At 45.7% G+C, this 23,064-nt stretch overlaps 1 long non-coding RNA gene across 1 annotated transcript; it reads left to right on the top strand.

Annotated features, from left to right (window-relative positions):
- Positions 1 to 270: 270 nt before the first annotated feature.
- Positions 271 to 13,556, top strand: LOC140731482 (uncharacterized). Its single transcript, XR_012099853.1, has 3 exons — positions 271 to 1,111; positions 8,377 to 8,550; positions 13,240 to 13,556. It is a non-coding gene; the product is annotated as an uncharacterized lncRNA (long non-coding RNA).
- Positions 13,557 to 23,064: the final 9,508 nt, after the last annotated feature.

The raw sequence follows: 23,064 nt of genomic DNA, 5'->3' as shown, positions 1-23,064 counted from the left end.
CCCCCACAAATTAAACATTAAGTTGTGTATGTAACCATGGTGCTATGAGCTAGCACTACTGAATGTATTGACCAATGACATTAAGAACATTAAGAGCTCTGCGGCATGTTAATTCTTTTTATCAAGTTTAATCTTGAAATAAACAACAGAAGTTAAATCGGCAGTGACAGCTCATCTATAAAAGTTGTTTTGATTGGAGATGCTCCAAAATCAGGCCACAACTCCCGGACAAGTTGCCAGTCAGTGATTCCTGAACTTTATGAATGTCATGGGCCGCTACCATTAATGAAGGGTCCCCGAACCCCAGATTGGGAACCCTTGTTCCTGGTGGTCTCACCCGAATGCTGCAATTTGCCAGCACTACCTCTGCAGCGGATGTCCACACTTAACGGAACCTTTGCGATTTCAGAAAGGATATGACATCCTCTTCTCCTCCACCTCTCGTGGTTTGGCGGCGGCAGATCCTGATCTTCCGCCATCACCCACCCGCCCCGTCTTCTCTGCCCCTCTCCCTGCCCATTGTCCGTTTCCAAAAGGCGATCCAGCCACCTGAGGAAGTGATGCCGCTTTGCCCCCAAGGAGGCTCTTTTAAATCCCCTCGGGAATGGGCAGATAACGTGGAAGAGAAGACAGCTTCCTCCGACAGGCTCCGAACAAACACTACTGTGAACCATCGTATGACAGCAGTAAAATAGAAACGCTACGCGGTAATATTCAGACAACCTCACTGTAGCATTACCTCTTCAAAACCGCCAACTACGGGCTGCCTGTGTTCAACAACGCAAATTTAACTGCAAGTGAAAATATTCCTACATTTTTAAAAATATTCAGGTCCATTCCGAATTGTTAGTCTGGCTACAGGATTAAATTGCTTTTGGACCCCAAGGGCAGCCTTTCTTTACCCCACTTAATCCGTGTTTTCCTTAGAGGAAACTCCATCTTCCGCAGCCGAGACTGACAGATAATCGAGAGTTTAGAGTCTCCAGACTCGTACCCCAGACACAGCAGAGTAAACAACGCTAACTGCATTTCGGATAGGTGGGATGTTTTAACTTTGCTACGGGCGCTACGCAAGCGGAATGATTTCCTCTTCATTGCCGTCAGCAACGAGGTGAGGAGAAACTTGCACATATTAGTGACCTGTGAACTTGTTCAGGAGGTAAAAGGGGAAAGCAAAACAGATCACATTCCGGCATCGCTTGCCAGAAAATGCAGCGAGTTTCCAGTAAGCTTTTAATCTTCATAGCTGGTGCATTGAGAATGGGCCCAGGGTTAGTGGTATGTTCTTGTGTGAGATGTGGGAACTCTGGGAGACCTCCACTCTCCCGTGTAACTACATCGGCACAGAGCATCGAGCTGCAGCTCCTTAGAGACCGTGTTAAGGAACTGGATTGGCAGCTGGATGACCTTCAGCTCTTAAGGGAAAATGAGGTGATAGGAGCCACCTCGTAAAGGAGGTAGATGCGGGAGGCAGGTACCTGGGTGGCTGCCAGGTAGAGGGAAAGGGAATGGGCAGCCAGTGCAGAGAACCCTTGTGGCCGTTCCCCTCAATAATAGGTATACCGCTTTAGATACAGTTGTGGGGTGGGGGGGACCACATTCCAGGGGGAACATGCGGCGTTGTGCTCAGAAGCGAAGGGGGATTCCATAGAGAGAGGAGCGAACAGGAGATTTTGTGAACGTGGAAGAGACACCGGGATGGTACGTTGCCTCCCACGTGCCGAAGTCGGGGATGTCTTGGATCGGGTCAACGGCATTCTAAAGCCGGAAGTCCCGGTACATATTGGTACCAATGCCAATGGATGGGGTCCAGAAGAGCGAATATAGGAGGTTAGTTCGAAAGCTAAAAAGCAGGACTTCAAGGGTACCAGTCTCTGGAGTGCTGCCTGTACCACGCGCCAGAGAGGGGAAGAACATGATGGGCTGGCGGGTGAGTGCATGGCTGAAGATTCGGTGCAGGGGGCACAGGTTCAGATTCTGGATCATCCTGATCTCTTCTGGGGAAGGTACGACCCGAACAAGAAGGATGGGTTACACCTGAATCGGAGGGGGACCAAACTCCTTGTGGGCAGGGTTTAAACTAATTCTGCAGTGGGTTGGAAACCGGCATGGAACAGTTGGATGCACTGTGAGGATGGTCAGGCAGAAGATCGGGCAGTGGGATGAGTTAAGGTGTATCGAGGGGGCAAAATTGAAAAGGGTGATGAATACAGGACTGAAGGTGTTATATTTAACTGCGCACAGTGTATGGAATAATGATCTTGTAGCACAGTTAGAGATGAGCAGGTATGACATTGTGGGCATCACTGAGCCATAGCTGGAAAAAAGATCATAATTGGGTGCTTAACATCCAAGGGTACAACTTGCATTGAAAGGACCAGCAGGTAGGCAGAGGGGGTGGCGTGGCTCTGTTGATAAAAAAATGAAATCAAACCCTTAGAAAGTGGTGACATAGGATCAGAAGGTGTAGAATCATTCTGGGTTGAGTTAAGGAATTGCAAAGGTAAAAAGACCTAACAGGCTTTATATACAGGCCTCTGAACAGTAGCCACAATGTAGATATAAATTATACCAAGAGATAGTGTCATGGTTCTGGTTGACTGTTCCCCTTTAACGCTCCTTTCTCTCTGATTATACCCTAATTTCAGTTATTAGATTTCCAATTGCTGCTAGTTTACTTAATTACAGTACACCTGGGTTTCATCAGAGTCTGTGAAGTAAGTATGCTGGCATCACTATCACAGGTTGTCAGTTTGTTGGTCTATTAGACAATAGACAGTAGGTGCAGGAGTAGGCCATTCAGCCCTTTGAGCCAGCACCGCCATTCACTGTGATCATGGCTGATCATCCACAATCAGTACCCCGTTCCTGCCTTCTCCCCATAGCCCTTGACTCCGCTAACTTTAAGAGCTCTATCTAACTCTCTCTTGAAAGCATCCAGAGAATTGTCCTCCACTGCCTTCTGAGGCAGAGCATTCCATAGGTCCACAACTCTCTGGGTGAAAAAGTTTTTCCTGAACTCTGTTCTAAATGGCCTACCCCTTATTCTTAAACTGTGGCCTCTGGTTCTGGACTCCCCCAACATCGGGAACATGTTTCCTGTCTCAAGCGTGTCCAATCCCTTAATAATCTTATATGTTTCAATCAGATCCCCTCTCACCCTTCTAAATTCCAGTGTATACAAGCCCAGTCGCTCCAATCTTTCAACATATGACAGTCCTGCCATCCCAGGAATTAACCTCGTGAACCTACACTGCACTCCCTCGGTAGCAAGAATGTCCTTCCTCAAATTTGGAGACCGAAACTGCTCACAATACTCCAGGTGTAGTCTCACCAGGGCCCTGTAAAACTGCAGAAGGACCTCTTTGCTCCTGTACTCAACTCCCCTTGTTATGAAGGCCAACATGCCATTAGCTTTCTTCACTGCCTGCTGTACCTGCATACTTACTTTCAGTGACTGATGAACAAGGAGACCTAGATCTCATTGTAACTCCCCTTTTCCTAACTTGACACTATTCAGATAGTAATCTGCCTTCCTGTTCTTGCCACCAAAGTGGATAACCTCACATTTATCCACATTAAACTGCATCTGCCATGCATCTGCCCACTCACCCAACCTGTCCGAATCACCCTGCATTCTCCTAACATCCTCCTCATATTTCACACTGCCAACCAGCTTTGTGTCATCTGCAAATTTGCTAATGTTACTTTTAATCCCTTGATCTAAATCATTAATGTATATTGTAAATAGCTGCGGTCCCAGCACCGAGCCTTGCAGTACCCCACTAGTCGCTGCCTGCCATTCTGAAAAAACCCGTTATTCTCATGCGATACTTCATTCTCTTGTCCAATTAGAATCGTTAGTTCAAAGTTCAGCTCCAGTTTCAAGATAGTCCCTGTAAATCCCGTCTCCTTGACAAGATTCCTCCTGTTTGTTATTTTACGTTCACGTCTATGCCAGCATTCCCAACTCAGTTGACATGCCAGTGTCCTGCACTTGGGTTCTCCTCAGTCGCCCCGTGCAACAGATAGAAAAGGCATGTAGAAAGGACGATGTTGCAATTGTCATGGGGGATTTCAATATACAGGTAGGTTGGGAAAATTGGGTTGGTACTGGATCTGAAAAGAGGGAACTTGTAGAATGCCTATGAGATGCCCTTCAGAGCAGCTTGTGGTTTATCCCTCTAGCGAAAAGGCAATTCTGGACTGGGTGTTGTTTAATGAACCAGATTTGATTAGGGATCTTAAAATAAAGTGCCCCTTAGGAGGCTGTGATCATAATAACAGAATTCACCCTGCAGTTTGAGAGGGAGAAGATAATGTCAGATATATCAGTATTATAGTAGAGTAAAGGGAATTTTAGAGTCATGGGAGAGGACCTGACCAAACCTGATTTAAGGGGACACTAGCAGGGATGATGGCATAACAGTTATGAATGGAGATTCTGGAAGGAATTCAGAAGGCACCAGATAAATACATCCCAAGGAAGTATTCTAAAAGGAGGATGACACAAACTGGGCTGACAAGGGAAGATAGCAAGAAAAACAAGAGGGGGTATATAATGGAGTAACAATTAGTGGGGACTTAAGGGATGGAGAAGCTTTTAAAAACAGCAGAAGGCAACTAAAAAGCCATGCTGGGGAGGTAGTAATGGGGGAAAGAGAAATAGCAGGTGAAATTTAAAAAAAAACATGATCCTCAGTGTTTCCTGTTTATTCAAATGGGAGCAGGCTCTGTTCAGCAGGTAGATGATAGCATTGCTGACTCCAGTGTGTAGGCAACCTGCAGGGGATCGAGAGTTGATCTGACCAGGGGCTGGAGGTGTGCCAAGACTGGCCTCTCTCGGGTCTTCATGATGCGTGCGGTCAGGGCCGCTGGAGGGTAGTCATTCAAGACTTTCAACTGGCCTTCTTGGGTACTGGAACCACACAGTCAGATCCTTTCCGGCTGAGACTCAGATTGAAAATGCGCTGGAGATCCCCGCACAGCTGCTCAACATAGTCCTTCAGGACCTTGGGGTTCACACGATCCGGTCCCGATGCTTTGCCGTGCCTGAGTTTCCCCAGAGCCCACCTCACCTGCTCGGTAGTGAAGGTGAGTCCATGATGAGTGGGGAGTTGGTGGAAGGTGGAGGCTGGGGGAGGTGGGAATTGGGATGATAACAGTTGGTATGTGGATGTGTGGATGGTAGGTGCAGGGCAAGGAAGGGATGTAGACTGTGGTAGCCTGTGTTGTTCATCCACATGTTGAATTGGAAAGGGGGAGGAGGGTGGAGGGGAGACATTGGTGCTGAGGGATCACAGTTAGACGAGAAGCTAGACTGGACTGCCAACACAGATGCCTTGTGCAGGAAGGCACAGAGTCGACTGTACTTCCTTAGAAGGTTGGCGTCATTCAATGTTTGTAGTGAGATGCTGAAGATGTTCTATAGGTCAGTTGTGGAGAGCGCCCTCTTCTTTGTGGTGGCGTGTTGGGGAGGCAGCATTAAGAAGAGGGACGCCTCACGTCTTAATAAGCTGGTAAGGAAGGCGGGCTCTGTCGTGGGCAAAGTACTGGAGAGTATAACGTCGGTAGCAGAGCGAAGGGCGCTGAGTAGGCTACGGTCAATTATGGAAAACCCTGAACATCCTCTACATAGCACCATCCAGAGACAGAGAAGCAGTTTCAGCGACAGGTTGCTATCGATGCAATGCTCCTCAGACAGGATGAAGAGATCAATACTCCCCAATGCCATTCGGCTTTACAATTCAACCGCCAGGAGTAAGATATGTTAAAGTGCCGGGGTTAGGACTCAATGTATTTAAGTAAACTACTTAAGAACTTTTTAAAAGCTATTATTAATGCTTTTTGAGAGGGTGATTTTAGATGCATATCATATTTTTACTGAGTTAAGTATTGTATGTAATTAGTTTTGCTACAATAAGTGTATGGGACATTGGAAAAAATGTTGAATTTCCCCATGGGGATGAATAAAGTATCTATCTATCTACTGGGTACCTCAGCAGCTGGACTGGTGTGCTGAGGAGGTGTGAACAGGAGGGCAATTATCAAACCCATTGAAGAATTGGTTTAACTCATTAGCCCATTCATGGCTGCATTCCGAGGCTTTACTGCTAGGCCCATTGAAGCCAGTGATGTTCTTCATGCCTCTGCACACCTCCTGTGTGCTACTTTGCCCAAGCCGGTTCTCCAGCTCTCTCCTGTATTCCTCTTTAGCCGCCTAGCTATATGCCAGAAATTCAAACATGTTGGGGGCAGAAATAAGTGCTTGGGAATCTGAAAGATCTGAAAGTAGATACGTCACCTAGACCTGACGGACTGCACCCCATTCAGTTTGAAAAGAGGTGGCTGAAGAGACTGTGGAAGCATTGGTAGTGATGTTCCAAAAATCACTCGATTCTGCAATGGTTCGGGAGGACTGAAAAATTGCAAATGTCACTCTACTCTTTAAGAAGAGAGAGATGCAGAAAAAGGAAATTATAGACCAGTTAACTTGATTTCTTAAGGATGAAGCTTCAGAGTACTTGACAGCACATGATAAAATAGGTCTAAGTCAGCATGGTTTCTTTAAAGGGAAATCTTGCCTGACAAATTGGTTGGAATTCTTTAAGGAAATAACAGGCAGGATAGACAAAGGAGAGTCAGTGGATGTTGTTTACTTGGATTTTCAGAAGGCCTTTGACAAGTTGCCGCACCTGAGGCTATTTAACAAAAAAAGAGCCCATGGTATTACAGGAAAGATATGAGCAAAGATAGTTTGGCAGACTGGCAGCAATAAAGGGGGCCTTTTCTGGTTGTCTGCTGGTGACTAGTGATGTTCTGCAGGGGTTGCTGTTAGGACCACTTCTTTTCACATGAAATGTTTAATGATTTGGATGATGGAATTGATAGCTTTGTGAGTTTGCGGATGATGTGAAGATTAGAAGAACGGGCAAAAAAGTGGCAGATTGAATATAGTTATGGGAACTGTATGATCATGCACTTTGGTAGAAGGAATCAAAGCATGGACTATTTTCGAAATGGGGAGAAAATTTGAAGATCAGTGGTGCAAAGGGAGTTGGAGAGGGTCCAGAGGAGGTTCACGAATATGATTCTAGGAATGAAAGGGTGAATGTGAGAAGTGTTTGATGTCTTGGGCCTGTGCTCACTGGAGTTTAGAAGGTGGGGGGGGGGGGGGAACCTATTGAATACTGAGAGGCCTAGATAGAGTGGATGTGGAGAAGGTGTTTACTATAGTGGTGGAGTCTAGACCAGCAGGCACAGCCTCAGACTAGAGGGACGTCTACTTAGAACAGACATTGGGAGGAATTTCTTTAGCCTGAGGGTGGTAAATCTGTGGAATTCCTTGCCATAGGTGGCTGTAGAGGCCAAGTCATTAAGTACATTTAAAGCAGACGTTGATAGGTTCTTGATTGGTCAGGCCATGAAAAGTTATGGGATGTAAGTAGGAGGATGGAGTTGAGGAGGATAATAAATCAGCCATGATCAAATGGTGGTGCAGACTCGATGGGCCAAATGGCCTAATTCTGCTCCTATATCTTATGGTTTTAAAATGTTGGAAGCATTCTTAAGAAAGAAACAGTCATTGAGAATCCCACTAATATCAAGCTGAGTCACCACGGGCCTAGTAACTTTCAATAAATCTGCTGGAGACTTTTAAGGAAATACAAGAGATACTGCAGATGCTGGAAATCTACAGCAACACACACAAATTCTGGAGGAGCTCAGTGGGTCAGGCAGCATCTCTGGATGACCAGTCCCAATGAAGGGCCTCTGCCAGAAAAGTCCACTGCCTGACCTGCTGAGTTCCTCCAGCATTTTGTGTTGCGGACTGTAACCATGGGATCGAAAAACAGTTGTTAGCCAAGTGAAGAGTTCACAAGTGTGAGATAATATTTGTGCACAAACAGAGAATTGCTTAAAGGAAAGGGAACAGACACAGTGAATAACTATGCTATTTTCAGACTGTTGCAAGCAGGGATCAGTACTGGGGTGGTAACTATCTGCAATCAGGCTTAAAGGCATTTCAACTTAGCTTGTCGTAAACATAATGTTGGTTGGCAAAGTGCTCACTGAGAAGGGTGTAGAGTTTGCAAAGAGTAAGGATAGGTTAACTGGGTGACAGTGAGATATGGCAAAGTGCAAGATTTTCACTTTGATAGCATGAAGAACTTCCATTGATTCTGTTGTGGTTATTATTCTACAATGGACTTATTGGGAATGCCCACGAGAAGACAAATCTCAGGGTTGTATATGGTGACAGATATGTACTTCGATAATAAATTTACATTGAGCTTTGAACAATGAGAAACTATTAAATTTTGGTGCTTACAGATTTTTGTTTATTTGTTTTAAATGTTATTTATTGAGATACAGTGTTGAACAGGCCCTTCCAGCCCTCTGAGCCATGTCATCCTGCGACCCCTGATTTAACTATGGGACCAGAGGGCAATTTAACCTACCAACCGGTACTGTGGTTTGGACTGTGGGAGCACCCGGAGGAAACTCGCGCTTTCACGGGGAGAGCGTACAAACTCCTTACAGACAGCGGTGGGTATCGAACCGGGTCGCTAGTATTGTAAAGTGCTGTGCTAACCGCTCTGCTACTGTGCACTTAAAGATGAAACAAAGTTACTAGCAGGCAATTAAGTAGGAAAATTGTACATTATTCTTAATAGCAAGGGGCTGCTTAGATTACCAAAGCCTTTTTGGATTTGGATACAAGGAAACAACTGCAGCAGAGGTGGTGTATACGCCTCATTAGGCTAACGACTAGGCCATGAGGCCTGAGGCGGATCAGGCATGATTATATTGAAAGGCAGGGCAGGTTTCAAGGGCAGTGCGGCCTCATCCTCCTGTTTTCTTATGTAATTCTGGGGCTCAAGGGCTTTACTCTGGGAAGTGTTTGACCAGAGTCTGTCCATATTTGCTATAGTTTAGAAGAATGAAAGATAATCCCAGCAAAACTGACAATGAATTTTGAGAGGCAGGAGCAGTAGATGGTGAGATGGCAGGGGAGCAGAACTGCGGGCATAACGTCAGGGTGAGGGGGTCACAAACTGAGTTGGGAAGAAATCTCTTCACCAGAGGCGTTAGCAACTCAGTAACTGAGTGTTCATCGCCACGTGCTTTCAGAATCGGGAGTACTAGAGATCAGGCAGGGATGTGAATTTCAGGAAAACCTGGACGAGAATGGACGACATGGTAATGTAGCGGTTTGTGTAAAACTTCACACCACCAGCGGTCTGGGTTCAGTTCCTGCCACCGTCTGTAAGAAGGTTGCATGTTCTTCCCCATACTGGGAGGGCTTCCTCTCGGGTTTCCGGTTTCCTCCCACATTCTGAAGGATTCGTGTGTGTGCGTATTATGTTGGCACTGGAAGCATGGAGACTCTTACAGGCTGTCATGGGTAACCCTAGTTTGGAACAGCATCCAGAATTGACCCTATGAACTGTGCTGCTATTAAGAGAGAGAGGCATCCAGCGGGTGGGGAGAGGGAGAGGGAGAGGGAGAGAGGGAGAGAGGGAGAGAGGGAGAGAGGGAGAGAGGGAGAGAGGGAGAGAGGGAGAGAGAGAGAGAGAGAGAGAGAGAGAGAGAGAGAGAGAGAGAGAGAGAGAGAGAGAGAGAGAGAGAGAGAGAGAGAGAGAGAGAGAGAGAGAGAGAGAGAGAGAGAGAGAGAAACTGCTCGAAAGATTGATGTTATGGTTCCTCTGAAAGTTGTTTACCTTTCCGCAAGGACACTTGCCTGCTTGTTAGAATTCCTGCAGAGAGAGGCAGACGGAGCAGGTTGATGGACAGCTGGTGTCCAACACATGGAGATGAAAACCAGGTCCACTGTTACACAGGCAGACACACCATGAGACATAGTTCGGACACTGAATGAGCTTTGTTGCACCCACAAGGTGGTGGGGTCTTGGAGAATCCCACCTCCCTGAAATGTGTAGGTTGTAGATGTAAGCGATGCATTTTGTTGTATGCTTCAACATTTCAATGTACATGTGACAAATAAAGTTCACCTTCCTGTTTATGTTGAGCGAATCCCTTTCTTATTCCTATTTACTAAATTACTAAGGAATATAACTGGAGCGTAAGTAATGGAGATATCCCCAAATGCAGTAAGTGTCATAAGGTGGACATTGGGAGTGGACCCAAAAGCAAGACACAGACACTGCACTACCTGGAACAGGACTTTGTGCACTTTATACAGTCCAGTGTAGGTCTGTGGTCTAGTGTAGCTTTCACTGTGTTGTTTTTTTTAAAAACGTAGTTCAGTCTAGTTTTTGTACTGTTTCATGTAACACCATGGTCCTGAAAAACATTGTCTCATTTTTACTATGCACTGTACCAGCAGTTATGGTCAAAATGACAATAAAAGTTGACTTGTCTTGACTAGGCGTGAAAAGGAAGCAAGGAAAGAGAGGAGAAAGGACACTGGACACGGCACTGGCCCCGGACGAGACAAGGACTCCTGGCCTGGGCTAGGACTTGACGAGGATAGCGGAACCAGGACATGGAACTGAGAACTAGGAGCCTGGGCTTGGACTCCAAGCCAGAGACTGGACAAGGACCCAGAACCTGGGTCTTGACTCGGGCTCAGACCCTAGAACTAGGCAAGGACATGACAAGGTTACAGGACGAGGAGAGGCACAGGACAGGACAAGTGACTCCTGGATGGGACAAGGGAACCCCAGCACAGGATGAGGGAATCCCAGCACCGGGCTGGGCAAGGTACTCCTGGGCTGGGCAAGGCACATGGACATGACGAGAACACAGAGCCTAGGGAGAGACAGGAACATGGAACACCGAGCCGGGGCCCCTCCTTGGGTACAGGACATGGGGCCAGGACTCATAACACAGAACACCGAGCCGGGGCCCCTCCTTGGGTACAGGACATAGGGCCAGGACTCATAACACAGAACACCAAGCAGGGACCCCTCCTTGGGTACAGGATATGGGGCCAGGACTCATAATACAGAACACAGAGCAGGGACCCCTCCTTGGGTACAGGACATAGGGCCAGGACTCATAACACAGAACACAGAGCAGGGACCCCTCCTTGGATACAGGACATAGGGCCAGGACTCATAACATAGAACACTGAACACAACAAGACTGTTCCCAACGCTAGGTAGCAGCAAAACAGCCAGACCTACCTAGCAAAGGCATGGACAGAGACAGATAGTTCCAAACAGGGCAAGGCACCAGGCAGGAAGGGAAGGGATACAAACAGGGAGTTCAGACTGGAACAATCCAGCAGCCAGAGGCGGAATCCTGAAGCTATTTATGAAGCCAGCCCAAACGGGAATCAGCTGCCTCAACAGAAACTGGGGAAACCCGGAAAACCTGGAATAAGGAACATGGACTGGACTGTGAACCGGAATGCGGATTACACAGACCGGACCATGACAGTGAGTGCCCCTTAAGTGATATTGTGCTGAACTACACATGACATGGCCCACATCCCATGCTTCACCAGAAGATAATCCTGCAGCCATACTCGCGTTTTGTGATCCCAATGGTCTACATGTCTTGAGGTCTACCATTTATGGCCAACTTGTGAGAAGTTTGACTGCCTTTGAAATGCTTTAAAATGCCTCTGATGATCAAATACATTTAAAAACAGTTCAAAAGAAAATTAAAAAATTATAAAGTGATAAACTTACTTAAAATGCATTTAAGTGCTGTAATTTAAACATTGTTTAAGTAAAAAGAAGAATGTAAAGCACTTATCTACAATTAGCAGTTGAAACCAGACCAGTTACTCTTCCACATGTGCGGGGTGCATTTCATGTGCCAGCCACCAGCCAGCCCCAGAGTAAACTGAGGAGCCAAGGTGTGAAGTGCAGCCCCTCTCTCAATTGAGATGTTTGTACTTTGTCCCTAGTTTCTGGTCCTGAGTCCAGTGCTGGAGTGTGCAGTCCCGACTGGTCTATGCTCTCTGCGTTGTAACATACAAATGCAGAAGTCAGAGACCAACTGGCCTGCAAAGAGAATATTACAGGCAATTCCCTCTGGAACTGCTAAGAAAGTACTTTTCAGGTCAGTGACTCTCCAATTATAGTTCAATGGAATTCAACCATACCTTGCATTCAACCTGAAGATGTCGATATCCATCCTTAGTAGCTCCTTGAGAAAAACACGTTGTGAGATTAGTACAAAGGATGCATCAGTGAGTCTGGAGTAAGATACAGGTCAAACCAGACAAGGATAGAATATTTCTTATCTTCGGACCATACATTGAACCTGTTAGGTTTGTAGCACTCTGGTAATTCATAGTCATCATAACTGATCTTAGCATTTTATTCCAGATTTATTTATAGACATCTAATCCAGTAACTTACAATTATTCTGCAGAACTCAGTAATCAGTAGCATTCTGACCAAGGTCAATGGGTTGGAACTGTGTCCTGTGATGCATATCAGAAATTGCCATTTATACTGCATTCAAAACCATTGGCTAAAGAAATGAAAGAAAAAAGATGGTTTTATTTGTGAAGTGTACATCAAAACATACAGTGAAAAGCGTTGTTTGTGCCGAAGACCAACACACTCCCAATATACTGGGTGCAGCCCAGAAGTTTTCCAGCGCCAAAATAGCATACACACAACATATAAACCCTAATCCATACGTCTTCGATACCAGAACACCGGGAAGAACCCACGCGGTTACAGTGACAATATAAAAACTTCTCACAGTCTGTGGGGTGTGGGGGGGGGGGGGAGGGAATTGAAACCCATCTTATTGCTTGCGCTGTTAAGTATTTCGCTATCTGCTGCACTACCAAACCATACTGTGAGGAATGAGACCATAAGTACCAGTTGAATTGGGCCAATCGGCCCATCGAGCCTGCTCCACCATTCCATCATGACTGATTTATATTGCTTTGCAATCCCATTCTCCTGCTTTCTTCCCGTAATCTTTGAGGCCCTTACTAATCCAGAACCTATTATCCTCTGCTTTAAATATATCTCCTCCGGCGTCTGTGGAAATGAATTCCACAGATTCGTCACCATCTCGCTAAATAATTTCCTCCTCATCCGTCACAGCCAGGAGCTCACCCTGCCTTTGCAGGACTTTCCACAGGTGTGGAACGCTGGCCCATTTACCCAGTGGCCCCTTTGCCCTGTGTCCCGGGCAGTTGGGTGGGTGGTGTGTCTGGGCAGTGGGCAGGGTACAGTCTCTTGTTAGAGATTCAGAGGGCAATCTGCTGCGTTGATAAGTGTTTTTTGACCCCCACAGGGTAAACGACACGCCAAAACGAAAGACCTCAGGTCATGCGTGGGTCGGAGCCCGCCTCACCGGACGGAGCAAGCACTGTGCCGCAGTTCTGTGTCGGGGAGCCGTGGAGTCATACCAGATTCACGGTTCAAGATGGTCGTTCTTCAGCACTGTGGTGAACTACATATACCTGTCTGGACCCCCCCCCTGCTGACTGCTCCTGTGGCTCCTCCCACAGACCCCGGTATAAAGGCGATTGAGGCCTGAGCCCGGCCTCTCAGTCTCCAGGATGTAGTATGGTGGTCAACTACTACTTGTTCCTTCTTCCAGTCAATAAAAGCCGATATCTCGCCTTTACGTCTCAGAGAGAGTTATTGATGGTCCATCAAGCACACATTGTAAAGGAGAACAAAATGGTTGTTACTTTGCATCCTGGTCAACTAAACAGAACACACTATAAGCATAAAGAACACAGAAAAGAAGAACAATGTATATACATATAAAAGCAATCCAATAAGCACAATTTATGAGTAACTATTTGAATGTGGTCATATATCCATAAGGTTGATCGTATGTACATAAAGTGATGCTGGGTACAGGAGTGTCTGTACACAAGGTGACTGACAGGAATTGATAAAGTAGTGGTGGTGGGAGGTGTTTTGGTGGATTAATGGGTGGGGGTGTTGATCAGCCTGATGGCTTGGGGGAAGAAACTTTCTTTGAATATTGTGTTTCTGGTGTGGAGCCTCTTCCCTGATGGGAGAGGGGCAAACAGTTCGTAAGCAGGGTGGGTGGGATCCTTCATGATATTGTTTGTCTTGTTCTGTCTTTCTGTGCACACCGTATATCCATGATGGCAAATAGGTTGGTGCCAGCGATGCATCGTAGATAGTTTATGGGTCCATCAAGTCCGTCCTTACCCACCAAGAACCCATTTATACTAATCCTGCTTTCCAGCGCTTGTATTTTAAAGCCATGGCATTTCGAGCGTTCAGCTAAATGCTCCTTAAATATTGTGAGTGTACCTGCCTCCATCACTCCTTCAAGTCCTACCTGTTCCTCAGATTCCCTCTAAACCTCAAATCTGTGTCCTCTGCACCAACAGGAAAGCAAGACCAGCTGGCTGCGGGCAGAATGAAGCTCATGACCTCATCAAGTCATTGCTGTCTGCTGCCTTTGTCCATATCCCATGAAATTATGTCAATTGGGAAAATAACCATTCTGTCCATGGACAGCTCAAAGTGCAGTAGGCTTAAAGATGCTAGTAAGTTGGAAAAAGTGCAGAGGAGATTTAGGAGGATGTTCCCAAGTCTTGAGGGACTGAGTTATGGAGAAATGTTGAGCAGGTTGGAGCAGAGGACTGTAGGAGAATGAGGGGTGATCTCACTGTGGCATATAAATCCATGCAGGGTATAGACACTGTTTGTTTGCCAGGGTTTTGTAATCAAAATCTAAAAGAAAGAAGCTTAAGGTGAGGGGAAAAAATTTAACAGGAACCTGAGGGGCAAGTTTTTCACCCACAGGAAACCTGCACAGTGTCAAGGAGAATGAGCCATTCCCACACAGAGAGCACCAGAGGTCAGGAGTGAACCCGAGAGGGTGTGCAGTATAAGCTTGCTCAGCTTTGTGTGTCTATATAAGGTCCACCAGGACCACCAGCCCTCAGTCTTCCAGTCTGCGTGAACCTCTTGGATGCTAAAGACCTCACATTATTTGGATTCTGGTTCTAAAAATATTGCTTTGATCAATCTGGATGTGGAATTTCTGCCCATGGGGCTATAACAAAAACCATGAGTGGCAGCAGGGAAGAGCAATTGGTCTCCTGATCGGATAGTTTGGTCTTTTTAAAGTTAGCTGTATCTTGGTACTGCTTGGAGTAAGGGGTCAGATGCCAGCCACTGCTGCATTGCACGTTTTCCACAGCAGGTGGCGCCAAGAGCCCACTAAACCAAATAATCAAATCAGAATCAGAATTGGGTTTATTATAACCGGCATGTGACCTGAAATTTGTTAACTTAGCAGCAGCAGTTCAATGAAATACATAATCCAGCAGAGAGAAACAAAATGATAATAATAATCAATAAACAAGTAAATCAATTACATATATTGAATAGATTAAAAAAATGTGCAAAAACAGAAATACTGTATATTAAAAAAAAGTGAGGTAGTGTCCAAAGATTCAATGTCCATTTAGGAATTGGATGGCAGAGGGGAAGAAGCTGTTCCTGAATCACTGAGTGTGTGCCTTCAGACTTCTGTACCTCATACCTGATGGTAAGAGCAAGAAAAGGGCATGCCCTGGATGCTGGAGGTCCTTAGTAATGGAATCTGCCTTTCTGAGACACTGCTCCCTAAAGATGTCCTGGGTACTTTGTAGGCTAGTACCCAAGATGGAGCTGACTAGATTTATAACCTTCTGCAGCTCCTTTCGGTCCTGTGCAGTAGCCCCTCCATACCAGACAGTGATGCAGCCTGTCAGAATGCTCTCCACAGTACAACTATAGAAGTTTTTGAGTGTATTTGTTGACATGCCAAATCTCTTCAAACTCCTAATAAAGTATAGCCACTGTCTTGCCTTCTTTATAATTACATCAATATGTTGGGACCAGGTTAAATCCTCAGAGATCTTGACACCCAGGAACTTGAAGCTGCTCACTCTCTCCACTTCTGATCCCTCTATGAGGATTGGTATGTGTTCCTTCGTCTACCCTTCCAGAAGTCCACAATCAGCTCTTTCGTCTTACTGACGTTGAGTGCCAGGTTGTTGCTGCAGCACCATTCCACTAGTTGGCATATCTCACTCCTGTATGCCCTCTCGTCACCACCTGAGATTCTACCAACAATGGCTGTATCATCAGCAAATTTATAGATGGTATTTGAGCTATGCCTAGCCATACAGTCATGTGTATATAGAGATTAGAGCAGTGGGCTAAGCACACACCCCTGTGGTGCACCGGTGTTAATCATCAGCGAGGAGGATATGCTATCACCAATCCGCACAGATTGTGGTCTTCCGGTTAGGAAGTCGAGGATCCAATTGCAGAGGGAGGTACAGAGGCCGAAGTTCTGCAACTTCTCAATCAGGATTGTGGGAATGATGGTATTAAATGCTGAGCTGTAGTTGATGAATGGCATCCTGATGTAGGTGTTTGTGTTGTCCAGGTGGTTTAAAGCCATGTGGAGAGTCATTGAGATTGCATCTGCCACTGACCTATTGTGGCGATAGGCAAATTGCAATGGGTCCAGGTCCTTGCTGAGGCAGGAGTTCAGTCTAGTCATAACCAACCTCTCAAAGCATTTCATTACTGTCGATGTGAGCGCTACGGGGTGATAGTGATTAAGGCAGCTCACGTTATTCTTAGGCACTAGTATAATTGTTGCCTTTTTGAAGCAAGTGGGAACTTGTACCTGTAGCAGTGAGAGGTTGAAAATGTCCTTGAATACACCCGCTAGTTGGTTGGCACAGGTTTTCAGAGCCTTACCAGGTACTCCGTCGGGACCTTCTGCCTTGCGAGGGTTCACCCTCTTTAAAGACAGTCTAACATTGGCCTCTGAGACAGAGGGATCTTCACAGCTGTAGTTGTGTTCTCCCTTTTGAAGCGGGCATAGAAGGCGTTGAGTTCATCTGGTAGTGAAGCATCGCTGCCATTCATGCTATTGAGTTTCGCTTTGTAGGAAGTAATGTCTTGCAGACCCTGCCAGAGTTGCCGTATATCCAATGAAGCCTCCAACCTTATTTGAAATTGTCTCTTCACCCTTGAAATAGCCCTCCTTAAATCATACCTGGTTTCCTGGTCTAGGCCTGGGTTGCCAGACTTGAATATCACAGATCTAGCCTTCAGTAGGCGACGTACCTCCTGGTTCATCCACAGCTTTTGGTTTGGGAATGTACAGCAAGCCTTTGTAGGCACACACTCATCCACACAGGTTTTAATGAAGTCGGTAACAACTGCAGCTTACTCATCCAGGTTCGAAGATGAATCCCTGAATACAGTCCAGTCCACTGATTCAAAGCAGTCCTGTAGACACTCCTGTGCTTCCCTTGTCCATACCTTCTTGTTCCTCACTATTGGTGCTGCAGTCTTCAATCTCTGCCTGTACTCAGGGAGTAGAAGTACGGCCAGCTGATCAGACTTCCTGAAGTGAGGGTGTGGAATAGCACGGTAGGTATTCTTGATGGTGGTGTAGCAATGGTTCAGTGTGTCGTTTCCTCTGGTGTTGCAAGTGATCTGTTGATGGTAATTGCTCAGTGAATCTTTTTCAGACTGGCCTGGTTAACATCTCTCAAAACACTCATGTTTGGTTTAAGCCACAAGTACGATTCTTGATTAAATTTCTGTCTGGATGTGAACTTAAAATAAATTAAAACAGTAATATATTTCAATAGATTTTGGAAATAAGAAGTTTTTAATTAGGAACCTATTAATTTTATTGCTGGTTGTAGGTGGAGAATTAGGCTATTCTGCCACGTAGCTTGCTCCACCATTTCATCAGGGCTGATTTATTCTCCCTCAACCCCATTCCCCTGCCTTCTCCCCACAACCTTTGACACCCTTACTAGATAAGAACCTATCAACTTCTGCTTTAAATGTAGCCAATCTGTCGGTAGTGTAGCGGCTAGCACGATGCCATTGCAGCTCGGGGCATTCCGGGGTTGGAAGTTCAGTTCCGGTGCCGGAGTCTCTGTACGACCTCGCTGTGTGGAGCGTGCCTGTTTCTCTGGGTGTTCTGGTTTCCTTCCACTGAGCAAAGATGTGCCAGGTGGGGTAATTGGTTATTGTAAAACTGTCCCATGATTCGGTTAAGGTTGATTAGGGGTGTGGGGTTGATAGGTAGCTGATTGATGGCTAGTATGGACTTGATGGGCAGAAGGGCCTCTTTCCCTGCTGTACGATGGAGGCATCGCTCACTTTTGAGGCTTTTGACGACACTAGTAACTTTGAGCATGTTATAATTCTGATGCGGAGAAACAGAAGTTGATGCAAAAGGGTGAACGAGAAGTCGGGAAGCACAGATATGTGATTCGTGGTTGGGGTTGGAGGATAATACAGCGAGAGGGAGGGGATGGGGGTGAGAGAAGACGGACTGGGTCCATCCAGGGATCTGTAGGCATGGATGTGAAGATTAAAGTGGAGGCGTTGCTTAGTGGGGAGCTGGTGTTAGTTGGCAGCACTGGGGATGATGGGACTCAGTCTGAGTTAAACAGCAAGGTATCCATGCTGTTTTGGTCCATGTAGGAGGCAGGAGTTAGATTGACCTTAAAATAGGTTAATGGATGGCACACCATCATGGGCCTGTACTGTACTGTTCTATGTTTAGGAAAATCCAGGGGAGGCCAGTTAAATGTGCTTCGTTCATCTTCCGATTTAATTTTAGGGCTAATTTAGAGTGAGACGAGGGCTTCTGCGTGCATCTGGTATCCCCAGCTATGGCCTCATACTCCAGTATCTCGCACAAGCTATCCATGAACCCTTGTGTCTGGAGGAGCTAGAGCCTCACCATTCTCTGTGTGCTGATTGGCTCAATTCCCTCAATGCTTCTGCATCATTTGGCCATTTCTGAGTCGTTTTATTCAACATAAAATCTTTGCCGGAAGGCGACAGACTGAATGGCCCCTTTCTCTGCTGTGCATTTCAATCATTCTGGGAGCACGGAACGCATTTGTCCCTGTCAGCTCACCGAATCCAAACCTGAAGCTCATCCCTACAAATCTGGGATCATTCCCACCAATCCAGAGCTCCACTTCCCGTTGACTCCAGAACCGATTCCTTCTGGGAAATGAGAACCTCGTATGAGTCTGGAGCCTCTTGCGTGAGCCGCATGAAGTCTGGTGTGAGGATATGCACTTGAGGGAACAATAACTTAGTGTCGTAGATTCTCAGAGAAGCATGCTGGTGGAAATATGGAATATCTCGATGAATTCTGAAATATGATCCGTCCCGATCGCTTGCCCTATATATGTCAAGCTGCGCTTACAAATCTGGGCCACATCTATCGAGATTCTTTGCGCTCGATCTAGCTGGCAACTTGTTGTTATAGGATTGCTTTTGTACTTGTGATTATCCTGTTTGTTCGTGTTCTTTGCGCTTATTGAGCTGCACCGTATCCAGATTCGGATTTATTCTGTTCCGAAGAATGGCAATAAACCATCTTGAATCTTGCAATTTTTCCGGAGCTGGAAAGAATTTAGTGAGACTCTTGGATTCTGAGGCATCTCTCCCAGGAGTTGGAGCCCAGCACTCATTAATCATCAACCCTGTGTGTCATTTAACCAAAGACGGGACCTTGACTCCTGTTATCAGGATCTACCCTGCCCGATTGCTACGATTGTTTTGAGAAGACAAAGTTTGTTTGAGGCTGTGATAAACGTGGAACGTGAAAGGACAGTCTCACACTCCCATGCAAAACCCAGAGAGAGTCACTTGGTCCCAATTATCAGCGGCAGCGACATACTTGGATCCAAACTCCTTGGAACAGCCTCACACTGGTTAAAACAAAGCCCACTCCTTGAAAAGAATGAATTCTGAGCTGCAGTGTATCTAGAGCACAGAGCATCGAACGCTAGAGCACAGAAACATGATGTATGTGCCGACTATGATGCCAATTTAAACAGCACGTCTGCCTGGATGTGGTCTATATCTCTTAGTTCCCTGCCTGATCATGTGTCTTATCTAAATGTCTGCTTCCCCACTTCCCCAGGCAGTGTGTTCCAACTTACTACTACTTCAAAAAGGCACTGCCTCAAAAAGAAGGTATGATCATTAAGGACCCCACCAACCAGGACAGGCCCACTTCTCATTACAAAGAGGATGAAGACGCTCACTCAGTTCCACTCGACCACTAGATTTCTGAAACACTCCCTCACCATTGTTGTTCCCTTTTCACACTAATTTAATTTTTTAAAGATATTTCTTATTCTAATTTATAGCGTGTTTTAAGTCTGGCACAGTACTGACACAAAACAACACGTTTCACACCAGTCTGTACGGTATGTCAGTGATACTAAACCTGATTCTGTGTAAAAGAAACCGCAATAAAAATGTCCTTCCACTTTCCCCTTCGTACCTTCAAGATATCCCCTCTGGTATTTGACATTTCCACCCTGGGAAGGAGTATCTGACCACTTACCCTATTTGTGCTCTTGTAATCTCAATAAAATTTAACTTTTCACCCTCTACTGTTCCTGAGAAAAAAGATCTAAGTTCGTCCAACCTCTCTGCCTAGCTGATTCTCTCTAACCCAGGCAGCATCTTGATGAAACTCATCTGCACCCTCTCCAAAGCCTCCACATCCTTCTTGTAATGTGGTGGTCAGTTAGAGTCCGGGCGTTCTGGAATATTGAACATAGAACTGAACAGCATGGGCGCTTTGGCTCATGATGTTGTGCCAACCGGTCAAACGACTCCATGATTAATCTAACCCTTCCCTCCTACACAGCTCATAACCCTCAATTTTTCTTTCAGCCGTGTGATCTCCCAAGTATCTCTAATGTAGCTGCATCTACCACCACCCTGGCAATGTGCTGCAGGCACCCGCTCCTCTCAATCATCCACCTATACTTTCCTCTATTCACCTTAAAGAAGAGATAATGGAAGTAGGCCATCCAGCTCTCTATGCTGACTATTAATTCTACACCAACCATATATTGTATTCTCCCCACATTTCTATCATCCCCTTCCATAAACTCAACACTCTGCATCAGCCAGTTAAATTAACCCTGCCGTGGACAGTCCCAAGCTGACTGTGAAAGGAGGAGGGTTGCGCATGGGGCTAGCAACCCCATTCTGTAAAAACCCAGAGCTACAGAAATGCCAACAGAAGCGTCAAAGATCTCATCCGGAGAAAGTTATTTGAAGATGGGCTACACCTGGAGGCAACGTGAAAGATGGACAGATGATTCCCATCTGTTGGCAACCTTGGACCAATGGAAGGTAAATTCCCAGCAGGATGTCTTTGGAGTGTAGGAGGAAGCCAATGTGGTCACAGGTAGAACATGCAAACTCTAGACAGTCAGCACCCAAGGTCAGTATTGAACCTGGGTCTTTAGTGCTGTGAGGTGGCATGTCTACTAGCTGAGCCACCATGTCTCAGATGTTGTATCCCATCGGGCAATGAGATGATACCAGATTCCCGTGATTCTCTAATTTGGCTTCTAGAGGAAGGACAGGTTAAAAGAAAATACTGAAAATAATCAACAGGGCAGGCAGCACCAATGTAGGGAAAAACAGAAGAAGGAAGAGGAACAATTCAGTGCAGTTACGTAATGGTAACAGGCCTCTTTGGTCCAACAAGCCCATACTACCTAATTACACCCATGTGAGGAACTAATCTACTGACCTGTACATTTTTGGATTGTGGGAGGAAATGAGAACACCCAGAGGACACCTACATGATTACAGGGAGAATATACAAGCCCCTTAAAGACAGTGGTGGGAATTGAACCCGTGCTGGCACTGTAATAGTGTTGTGCAGACCACCACGCTACCATGCCACCCTATGCTTGAACACAATACCTGAGGAACTAGTTTAATTGGGAGGAACTATGTGGGTCAGGCAGCATCAATGGAGGGAAATGGACAATGATGCTTTGGGTGGAGACCCTTCATCTGGACACAGAATGCTTCTCTATTTTCCTCTACACTGATTTTGCCAATCCAGCAGAATATTTCCATCTTTAGAACAGAGATGAGGAGGAATGTCTTTAGCCAGAGGGTGGGGAATCTGTGGAATTCATTGTTACAGATGGCTGTGGAGGCCAAGTCATTGGGTATATTTAAAATGGAGGTTGATAGGTTCTTGATTGGTCAGGGTGTCAAAGGGAGAAGATGGGAGAATTGGATTATCAATCATGATGGGATAGCAGAGCAGACTTGATGGACCAAATGACCTTATACTGCTCTTATATCTTACAGTCCTATTTTCTGCTTTTATTCCAGAATTTCTGCATCTGTAGTTAAAAAGTCACCAATTAATAATTGCCTGGAAATTTTATTTTATACAAGGGCTTTCTATGAATTTTGTTTAGTGCTTTTTTTTTTCAGCAAAACTGCTCCAGCAACCTCAGTTGTTTTTAAACCAACAAATTAGAATTGAGGTTAGGCGATGACTCTTTGAGTAGGGTTGCGAACCTGGAAATGAGTGTTAAGTCATCGCTGTACAGCCTTTTGGGAAGCGTCCTGACCTCTGTTTACACAGGTTAATTTTCATGCCTCGCACTAAAGCAGTGTTATATTTAATTTGAGGGCGAGCCTACAAGACCACTGTCTCCATTATTAATACTGGCAATCTTATTTGTCTGCGGTTGCCTGTAGGGACCGTTGCATTTGGTAGCTTGGTTCAACTTTCCACATGTAAATATTACAGAATCCAGAGCAGTTAAGTGGTGCGCAATGCAAACTAAAGCTGTCATTATGCTCCATATAGTTAGCGCCAACTTGTCAGGGCAACTTGAATATTTAAAATACGTATGAAATCCCTTCAATCATCAGTGTCTAGTTAATTATAGCAACTACTTCAGAAGGAAACTAAGAGACAGCTTTCTTAGGAAGCCAACTCTTCGCCTGCATGCGAGGTTTGGAAAAGACCACTAGTTTTAATCTGACTTTGCGAGATATTGATACCGCTTCAATCAGCGCATCCTATCGCGAAAATGCAAACAGTTACTGCTCTCATCCGAGAATGTATCGTGTACCCGAGAACCATCCATCAAGCGCAGGGGCAATTAAAGGGACAGCGGGGGTTGGTGCTCAAAGGGCGTGTGGGTTACTCGTTGATTTGCACCTCCAGCGGTAGATGCAGAAACCATCTTTGAAACGAAATTGAAGGCATTTGTAAGGCAAGGGGGGG

Source organism: Hemitrygon akajei, chromosome 8 (assembly GCF_048418815.1).
Source record: "Hemitrygon akajei chromosome 8, sHemAka1.3, whole genome shotgun sequence".
In the NCBI taxonomy this organism is placed as follows: Eukaryota; Metazoa; Chordata; class Chondrichthyes; order Myliobatiformes; family Dasyatidae; genus Hemitrygon; species Hemitrygon akajei.
The sequence above is the reverse complement of the archived record's forward strand: the minus strand, read 5'-3'. Positions and strand labels throughout refer to the sequence as shown.